At 35.2% G+C, this 10437-nt stretch overlaps 1 long non-coding RNA gene across 1 annotated transcript in view; it reads left to right on the forward strand.

Moving 5' to 3' along the window:
• The window catches only part of LOC128249770 (uncharacterized), a 36427-nt gene extending 27091 nt beyond the window's left edge, over window positions 1–9336 (forward strand). Inside the window, exon 2 of the long non-coding RNA XR_008265873.2 lies at window positions 7288–9336. This is a non-coding gene — a long non-coding RNA (uncharacterized LOC128249770). The remainder of the gene's footprint in view (window positions 1–7287) is intronic.
• Window positions 9337–10437: the final 1101 nt, after the last annotated feature.

Raw genomic sequence — 10437 nt, forward strand, 5'->3', positions numbered from 1 at the left:
TGTCCCATCTACTATTCCACTCCTCCTTCCTCTGCTCCATCTTCGTCGGCCATTTGATCAATTTATATAACTGAAAGAAGTATTGGCTATTAGAGAGACACCTGGATACCTAATAGAGGTGATAAGAATAAAAAATTTATCTGGGCAACGAATCAGTAAAATCTAAGGAAACTGGTTATTGTCTTTCTCAGCAAATAGTTGACAAAATTTTTCGCAAAGCATCCCATTTTACAGACTGTTGTCTCCCAGATAGGGTTTTAAATCAGAATGTTTAGTTTGTAAACAGTGTATTCTCTGATGTAGCTCTTGAATGCATCATCACCACTAACGTTTCTTGCCGCGGTACAAAATTAGATTTTATGAGTCATATGGTCTTTGCAATTATATCAGAGTTAATTAAAATATATTCAATTTAGCTGACCTCAGTGATATCAAATGTATTAGAATTTGTCATTGTATTGTTCTACTAATTTGTTGCTGCATTTCATTTACTCATTTGAATAATTGTTTTGTAAAAACTTCTTCAGATGAGAACCTGAAGTTTTTTCTTAAATGGGATTTTACTATTGTCCTTTTACGTATAAGTAGACACTCGCTACAAAGAAACCATAGATGTAAAATCCATATATACCTAGTTGTAGAAGAGATGAATATTACTTAAAAAATCCTCATAAATTAGAATAAAATATCGATTTCATCCAATCTTAAATACTATGCACATATATATATGTGTGTGTTTGTGTGTGTAAGTGCGTGTATGTATTTATGTATGGATCTATGGATGGATGGATGGATATATATATATAATATATATATATATATATATAAACTTCTAATGTCACATATAAATAACAATAAACAAATTCCAGTGGAAACATAAATTGCGACTTTGAACATTAAAGTGCAATTACAATAAGGAACCATGGATATAGCACATTGTACAAAAGGAAACAGCATTCGGTAGGACAACGTTTCGGCTTATATACCCTCTAGCCTTCATCAGGTATCTTGGGGAAATTTCGAACCTGGGTTTTCATTCCTAAGGTATTTTTCATTGTTATAATAATAATAAAAACTAATATTATTATTATTCAGGTCACTACCTGGAATCGAACTCTGAAACTTGGGGTTAGTAGCCCGCGCTCTTAACCACTACGCCATATGCCTGTGGGAAATTATTGAGTGAATATCTGTCAAATGTAAATAATATAAATAATGTGAATCTCTTAAATATAGAACAACATTCGGTAGGAATATATTAGTTTATAATACAGCTATTTTATATAATCTTTTCCTAATTAGTATATTAGTTATGGGCGCTTTATTAATAGGAAAATATATATATATATAAAATAAAAACAGATTTTGTTGTAGACAAAAGTTTTCCAAGTTGCTGAAAGCAAGTTGCAGAAAACAGTGGAATTTTAAAATCTTACATTAACGATAGCATTGGTAACACAATGTAATTCTTATTATTTATGGCCACTAATACAGAACTGCAAAATATCACTAATAATCGCCTCACCCAGACGGTAAAACTGTGAGGGTCTAGAAATGAAAAGAGATAACTAACAACTTTATTGCTTCAAATTAAATGTAGAGGACTAATAAGAAAATACGAATATATATACATATATGTGTGTGTTTGTGTGCGTGCGTGTGTGAGTGCGTGTGTGTGAGCGTGTGTGCACGTGTGCGTTTGTGTGTGTGTTTATAATTATACATGCAAATTGTTTTGATGTAATGAGCATAACAATTTGTCAAGAGGGAAGACGGAAAATTATATACATTTATAGTAGACATCCATCGGTCTCGAGAGTCCATGAATCTGCGTCCTAAGAAATTGTGTCAGCTGCTGATGGTGGTACAGCATCTACTGTGACTGTAGAAGCCCACACGGTAGTGGCAGTTACGCATACAGCGACTGCGTTTGAAAGAGTTCTCTGCCGGTGATACTGGCTTTTCTTTCCATCGAGTGTGCATTTCTTTGATGGCGAGTTTCTGTTTTTCGCTTCATCCTGCTTCGCAGAACTTGTCTCCAGCGTAGGGGTGCATTTGTGATCTCCCATCTCAAGACCTCCAGATCAAGCGATTTCATATATTTCTTGCAGACTTCCTTGAAACGAAGATGAGCTCATCTTCGCGCTCTTGTGTCGGTGACCAATTCCTCATACATGAGGTCTTCTCAGCTCCTCCCGTCCGACATGCGATATACACGACCGAGCTATCGCAGACGATGCTGCTGGAGCAGGGAGAATATACTAGGTATCTTGGTGCGGTTGAAGATTTCGGTGTTGGTGATGCGGTCGGTCCACTTGATATCCAAGATGCATCTCAAATTACTAAGGTGGAAGACGTTGAGACCCTGCTCCTGTCTAGAGCACGTCTCACTGTCGTAAAGTAGCGTACTAAAGACGCATGCCTTATAGACAGTAATCAGTTTTCTGTTCTCCCAGACTCTCTTTGTGAGCCTGGTAAATGTGAAGGATGCTTGTTCAATTCTCCTGTTGATCTCAAGGTCCAGAGAAAGGTCATCAGCGATTGTAGAGCCGAGGTAGGTGAATTAATGGACTGTCTCCAGCTTGTAGTTGTTGATGGTGATGGTGGCGGTGGCACAATACTTCGGTCTTCTTTCGACTGATAGTCAGGTTGAATTCTTGATAGGCCTCTGAGAGTTTGTCCACGAGATTGCTGCATTTGCTCTCCAGAATGCGTTGTGAGTGCTGCGCCGTCCGCGAACAGCATTTCTCTGATGAGTATCTGGCGCACCCTGGATTTTGCTTTCAGCCATTCGTGAAAGAGAGTATACCTTTATCTGGCAAGGGTAAGGCATAGATGAAGCCTGAGGGCATGCTGTCGGCTTACCGTGAGTAACTTTGCTGAAATTGGTAGAACGCATCAGCGACGGTTCCAAGCGGATACTCTCACTCCGTTCGCACACTTCTGATGGGTCTGTCAACCTTATCAGTGCTTATTCCCTAATCTTGTATTTCACACAAGACTCCAAGGGTAAAATTCTACGATAAGCTCTCTACGAAAATACAGGTGATCCCAAATGGAAAATAGCTGGTGCAAGAGTGGGAGCTGATCACGACTCCTGGCCAGAGTGTTTGGGTCGGTACGGTGTTAATAACACGAATGAAAATGGGTAACTGCTGCTTGAGCTCTGTCTGCTCCATGGACGATGTATCACTAACACCTATTTTCAGGCCAAAACTCAACACAGGGTTTTCTGGCATCACACTCGCTGACACCAGCTAGATGTGATCATCACAAAACGCAACCACTTGAGGAATGTGCTCCTGATTCGGTCTTTTCAGAGCACTGACTGCAACACAGACCATTCCCGCCACGTGGTGCGTCTTTGTTTTGCAGTGCTTCTAACCTGTTCGTCGATTTTTGCGTGGCTGAAAAGAAGGAACAGCGTGCTTTCGTGAACTTCTGTTTTCTGCTGGAGAAAACGATGGCTGAAACAATTGTGATGCTCCAAACAACTTACAAAAACCTTGCCATGAGCAAAACACAAGTTTACGAGTGGTATTCACGCGTCATGAATGATCACTTGTCGCTTGAAAACCAACATACCGAACGAATGAAAGCATCTTGAAAATTTATGAACAGATCTGGGAGGACCGTCACCGAATAATTGACGAACTTGTTGATATGACTGGGGTGTCCTGGCGCTCCTGCCAACGAATTTTGACCGACGAATTGTGAACGAAAAGAGTTAGAACAAAATTGGTGCCTCGCTTGCTCACGGAAGATCAAAAGCAGTCACGACTGAATGCGTATTGTGAACTGAAAAAAGAGTTGGAAGTTGATTCGGACCTTTTTTCGAAGGTCATCATTGTTGATGAAAGCTGATGCTCACTTCGCAAGAGTTCAAGAGTTCCTCGAACAGGGAAAACTCGTCTGAACATACGCATTACTTCAAATGGAGAATACTTTGAAGGCGATAAACTTGTAAACATGTAAAACTAAGTAAATAAAATAACATTGTAAAATTCCGGTTTCTTTTGGGCACCTCCTCGACCAGAGCATATTGAATGACTTAAAGAGAAGTAATTCAATATGATATCTGTTCTTTTAGATATACGTATATATACACACATATATTACAAACTAAAAAGTACTACAATAACAGCAAAGAAATTGTTTCTTAAACAAGAATATACATTTTGATGTCAAGTGGAAATTGATTTGCATAGCCACACCAGAGAGGCATTCTATTAGCCGTACGTGCTGTACATTTCGCAATCGTTTGAAATTTTGTTTCAAAAGTTACTCTCCTTCATAAACCTTTGGAACAGGTTTCAAGCCACATACACAGAACCTATAAGCGCTTAAATTTTAAATCATTCGTCAGCAAAGATGAGAATGATTTTCCTGTGTGGCTGAAATATAATTTGTCATCTTTGTACTAGGTTTGGTAGCTTCTTTTGTACTGAATTTCTTGAATAATTCAACGGCTTGGATTCCTTATAATTATTCTAATATGATTTTTCTCTTATAATTACGGAAAAAAAGAATTATAATATTCACTGAGATCGATATTTTCGTAAATAATAAATATCTCGAATAATCGTTATTACAGAAACATTTCAACATTCAAATGCTATCATTATGCCTTGTCATTAAGTCATTAAGAAGTGTTGTGTTATATCTTTTCCAGCCGTGTTTACCAACAATAATGAAAGATTTTAATCTTCCCAAACCGTCTATTATACGATAAACAGAAGAATAATCCATGAGAGTAACCCTACTTCATTAATTTTAATGATACAACGGAAAACAGCTTTTTATATTTTTTTTAAATGCTTATTAATAATTGTTTACAAAATAGTTTTTGAAAAAATTGTTTATTTTGGGAGCACGTGATCTAGTAGTTACAGGTTTGGATTCACGACCGTAAAGTCATGTTTTCGATTCCTAAACTGGTCGAGGCGTTGTGGCCTTGATCAAAGCATGTCATTTCACTGTATTCCACTATATTCTGCTGAAAATGAATAGTAGCCGAGTGCTGATGCAACCCTTTTTACTTTCAACTGTCACTCATCCGGTATTCACCTGGGTCGAGGTTGCTAAAGCCGAGTGCGTGCGTATGCATGTTAGTGACAACATAGATATCTCAAACAATTAGCCAACGCATGACTCATGTTACTGAGTCGTATTTTTTCACGAGTGACGACTATGCTTTTCTGTAACAAAGAAGTACCTCAGTATAGCCGTAGCTCATCGAATGAAACCAGTAAAAAAAGTGCAGTTAACCATTACTCAGTTATACACAGTACACACATCAAGTGAAAGCCAAATATTTATTTTCTGCAGTATAGAATTCCGTTCTTCAATTTTGACTATCTAAAAATCAGCTAGATATTTACGATAGACATGGGGAAGAGTTGTTCTTAAACCCGCTTTCATAAAATTTTTGGCACCCCTATCTTCTGCTATTTTTAAAATCACAGCCATTTACTATATAATTATATGGTGTAAGATTACCTTCACTCTTATTCTCTTTCTTTTTTCTACTACTATTCTCCTATCTCTATTCTTTTACATAGATGCATTATTCAACCAATCTTGTTTCTGATGAATCCGCAAAAAAAAAAAAAAATGTACAAAAATAATTGCATTAAAATAATAAAATAATATTCCTAAATTGTTCAGCTTCATACATTACCTTTTTTATTACTCTGCTTTTTGTATTGCGTACTTTGTAAGCATTACTGTTTCTTTGTATATCTGTATACATACATACATACATACATACATACATACATACATACATACATACATACATACATACATACATATATATATGTCTATATGTATACAGGTACATATATGCGTATGTGTATTAATATGTATATATATGTACATGTATAAATATATATACATGTATACATGTATATATATATACAAATATATATATACATACATATATGTACATATATATATATATTCATATATATATATATATATATATATATATATATATATATATATATATATACATATATATACATATATGCATATACATATATACATATATATATATATATATTATTCATATATATATATATATATATATATATATATATATATATATATATATATATATATATACATATACACATATACATACATAAATATAAATACATATACACACACACAAATATATATGATATGCACACACAGGCAAAACTAATAGCGAGGATGCTCCTCAGTAGCAGATTGTATGTGGTTTTATACGCGATTAACTAAATAGTAAGAATTTTTTTTTAAGTATGATATCGCAATGCTACAAGAATGAACTCCATTATTACTTTAACTATTTCTCTCTCTCATTTTAATTCCTTCTTTCTCTTTCTATAAGATGTGTATATGTGTTCGTGTTTTTGTGTGTATATACGTAAATCTTTATATACACACACATTCACACACACAGAAATATGACGAAGTAAATTATCTAAAGTGTTATATTTGCGATATATTTTTACTTCTCTATAATCATTTAGTTTTACAGTAAAAACCACCACTTATCAAATACTAAAAAGTAAACACAAACACAGAACAAACATACAAAAATATAATGAAACAAAAGAAATACAAATTAAAAAGAAATCAAAGTGAAGCAAGAAATCATCATCATCATTAACAGCAACAACAAACAACTGACGAACCCCTCCCGAAAAAAGTAAACAAAACACTCAAATACGAATACACAAATCCCAACAGAAACAGTGACAATAACACATCTACTGACAAAATAGATGGAAGTTTAGATCAGTAAATGAAAGATGAAAAACGTTTTAATGAAACAAGCGGGATGTATCGAAGATTAAGAAGACTTACGATATAATGTCACCATCATCATTATCCTCAGTCGCTACTACAACTACTACAACAACTATCACATTACCATTTATAACTCTAATGCGTCTTCCCTCCACTTTTGCTGCCATTTTGAAAACAGCAGCAATGAAAATAGCAATAACAGCAGAAATAACTTCATAACTTTCGATCAAAGAAGCCATAGTTATGAATACTGTCACTTGAATTAAATTAATTATGTTTTTTTTTTCATAACTCAATTTTCATATCTTTGTTGTTGTAATTTATCGTTACTGTTATTTCTATGGTATTACATTGAGCGTAACTAAGAATGGTGGATGGGGAAATCGGTAGGTTGATGGGCAAAAATAACTTGCGCTATTTAGCTATAGTCTTCAGTTTCTCCGTTCAATTCCAACCGCTGTTTATAATGTATTTAAATTTTTTTTTCAGGGTTCGAAAAAATGCGATGGGGTGCTGAAAAGTTCTTGGCATTGGATATCAGAAAATACGGGAGGATCAATTATTTATGATTGTATTCAACGTATTACCTTCTCAGATTCACACATTTATTGCAGCGGTCCTTCAATTTTTCTAAGCCCCGTAAAAGAACTTGGAAGTTTGGGCATCCAACCAGGCCTTTCGCCATACCCTTAAAGCCGGGAACTTTTCAGTACTTCTTCGTAAATACCAGCAAAATACTGGTTGAAATATCAATGTTTATAGTACTACTGTTAGAAATCCTTAATATCATAGTGTTACAACTTTACAATCACTTGGTAGCAGAAATAGTACAGCGTATATAAAAGTATCTTGAAATACTTATTTAGACTCGTTTACTGTCTAAATTAAAATGACATCGGATACAAATTTGCCTTCTACCTCTTCAAAATCAATAGCATACTAGCCCTATCATGTACTATAGTATTTTAAATCTCACTGCCTCTCCCCATCAAAATATCGACGCTCTTGCTATTGTAAAAATAATTATTCATATGATTAGAGCGGTAAATGACAAGATAAATATATAATTATGTGTATATTCATGGATGTAATGGATGATGCACACGTTGAGAAGGAACAAACGATGCTTAATTTTCTGGAAAGATTTTAAGTCACGTATTAGGATAAATATCTAAACTGAGATGATGTAAAATGGTATAGTGTTATCAATTCAGAATTTCCTATACAGATACGGAAATTCGTTTGACCGGTCATGGCTGATATTTGCAGTGCCCGATAAAACTTTCCTCTAGTGTATTGATGGAATAAGTCTTTATACCTAATAACTGCTATTACTTATATAGATTTTGTTGGAGTCTAAATTTTAAATATTACCAGCTTAAATAATGACTTGTTCTATCTTTTATTTCTCCCTGAACAAATTCTAAACGTAAATAAAAAACTAAACTATAGAAGTGTGCTTGCCGAATTATTCAGCGTTGGCAAAAGTGCTTGGTAGATAGTTAGAGCCATAAAGTATGCCAAATCTACTGTTTTTAAAGTTGTAGCCAATTTGAAGAAAAGGAAGGATGTTCATAGAAAGGCTCACCGAAAACGCATAACTCGCTTTTTAACAGGAATTAAAAGATCGAATGAGTTGAACCCATGAAAATCGATGGCGAAGTTGGCTCAAGATCGAGGAATCAGTAAAATGACCGGTTCTAGGACTGTGAGAAAGACCTCCATATATGAAATTGTACGTAAAGAGACACCGTAACATTCTAACTACCTGCTCCAAAGCTATTCGAACTGAAAGAAGTCCTAAACGTCTTTGTCACCTGAAACATAGTGGCGGAGACGTCCACAGTTTCGTGCATGAAAAAAAATTTCAAGGTAGATGAAGTTGCAAACCATTAAGACACACGAGGGATAGCGTACAACCATTCACAAGTTCCTTCAGCTATGCATAGCAAGAATCCGGCTTCCATTATGGTCTTTGGAGCTGTTGCAAGTGATGGGAGATTGATGCTTCCCCATTTTATTGAAGTGGGTCTTAAAATCAACACAGCAAAGTATCTCAAAATCTTAAAAGAAGTTTTGTTGCCTTGATTCAAGAGGTATTATGATGCAAGTCGAGTCATGTTTGTACAGGATTCTGTGCCTGCCCATTTTTCAAAACGAGTGCAAGAACTTGAAGAAGGAATTGCCCATTTTTGTCCCTAAAGGTATCTAGCCCTCTAGCTCACCAGATTTGAACCCGTGTGATTCTTTGCTATGTGGCACAGGTGAAGCAATATCCAACGCAGCTTATCACGGCTGTGTGTCTTCACTGAAGGCCTCGATCAAACGATCATTCGGCAAAATTAAATAGGAAGAAATAATTAAGGTCTGCACCTCATTTTGTAAACGGATTGAACCGGTAAAGAAAGCAAATGACGGTCACATTAAACTGAAATAAATGCTAAACACTCCGCAATAAATTGGCACAAACATAAAATTTGCAGTGTTTGATTTTTCCGAGTTATACCAATTATAATAAAAATATTTAAATGGTCCCAATTTACCTGTACCGTGTTACTTATCCTGTTTTCCATTTTTTCTCTCGTTTGCATATTTAACTCGTTTATTTTCGTACTTCATGTTGCTTACATAAGTGGTGATGTCCTGTACCCATATATATATATATATTACTTATATTATTATTTAATTGAACGCCATGCATCCATTTCAAAGTGAGTTTAACTTAACCATTTTGATTCGACTCTACTCTATACTGTTTCCCCCATCCTTCTCTAATTCCTTTTTCTCCGCTTTACCGTCTTCTATCTGTCTATCTGTCTCCCTCCCCCTTTCTCTTTTTCTCTCTCTCGTTGCTCACACGTGACCGTCGTCCATCTTTCTTTTCGTCACGTGACCATCTTTCTTTTCATGCATGACGTTCTAAGGACTGGACGTTTTCTTTCTTTCTCCTCTGTGTTTCCTCTTTTCAACGAAGATATTTTCCTCTTGTTCTAGTCTAACGACCCTCCATGTTTGTTTTCGTTCGGTTTCCTTGTATGTCTCCACTGTCCTGTTTCGGTTCTCAAATTTGACCCTCCATAAATTCAACATTTTATTTTGGAATTTATGGGAGCACTCTGTCTTTGAAGACTTATATTGTCGTTGAATGCTCGAAATGAAGAGTAGATGGACAGTCGACAACTGATGAAGGTTCGTTTTCCGTGTTACTTGTCTTGTTTTCCATTTTTTCTCTCGTTGTTTGCGTATTCAACTCGTTTGCTTTCGTGCTTCATGCTGTTTACACTGTTGGTGATGTCCTGTACCCATATATGCGTATATATATATTATTTATATTATATATATATATATATATATGTGTGTATGTGTGTATATGTGTGTCTGTGCGCGCGCGCGTATGTATATATGCATACATATATTTATATGTGTGTGTGTCTTGCACATATGGTTGTGATGCATGTGCCTGGTGTACTCTTATTAGACGGGTAGTCATGATAGGTATACCGGGCTTCGTATATTTTACCCCAGTGTCCCTTTGGTGGCATGCACTGCTCTCTCACTCATAATAATAATAATAATAATAATAATAATAATAAAGATAATAATAAAGATAATAATAATAATAAAGATAATAATAATAAT

Source organism: Octopus bimaculoides, chromosome 18 (assembly GCF_046866305.1).
Source record: "Octopus bimaculoides isolate indiv1 chromosome 18, ASM4686630v1, whole genome shotgun sequence".
Lineage (NCBI taxonomy): Eukaryota > Metazoa > Mollusca > Cephalopoda > Octopoda > Octopodidae > Octopus > Octopus bimaculoides.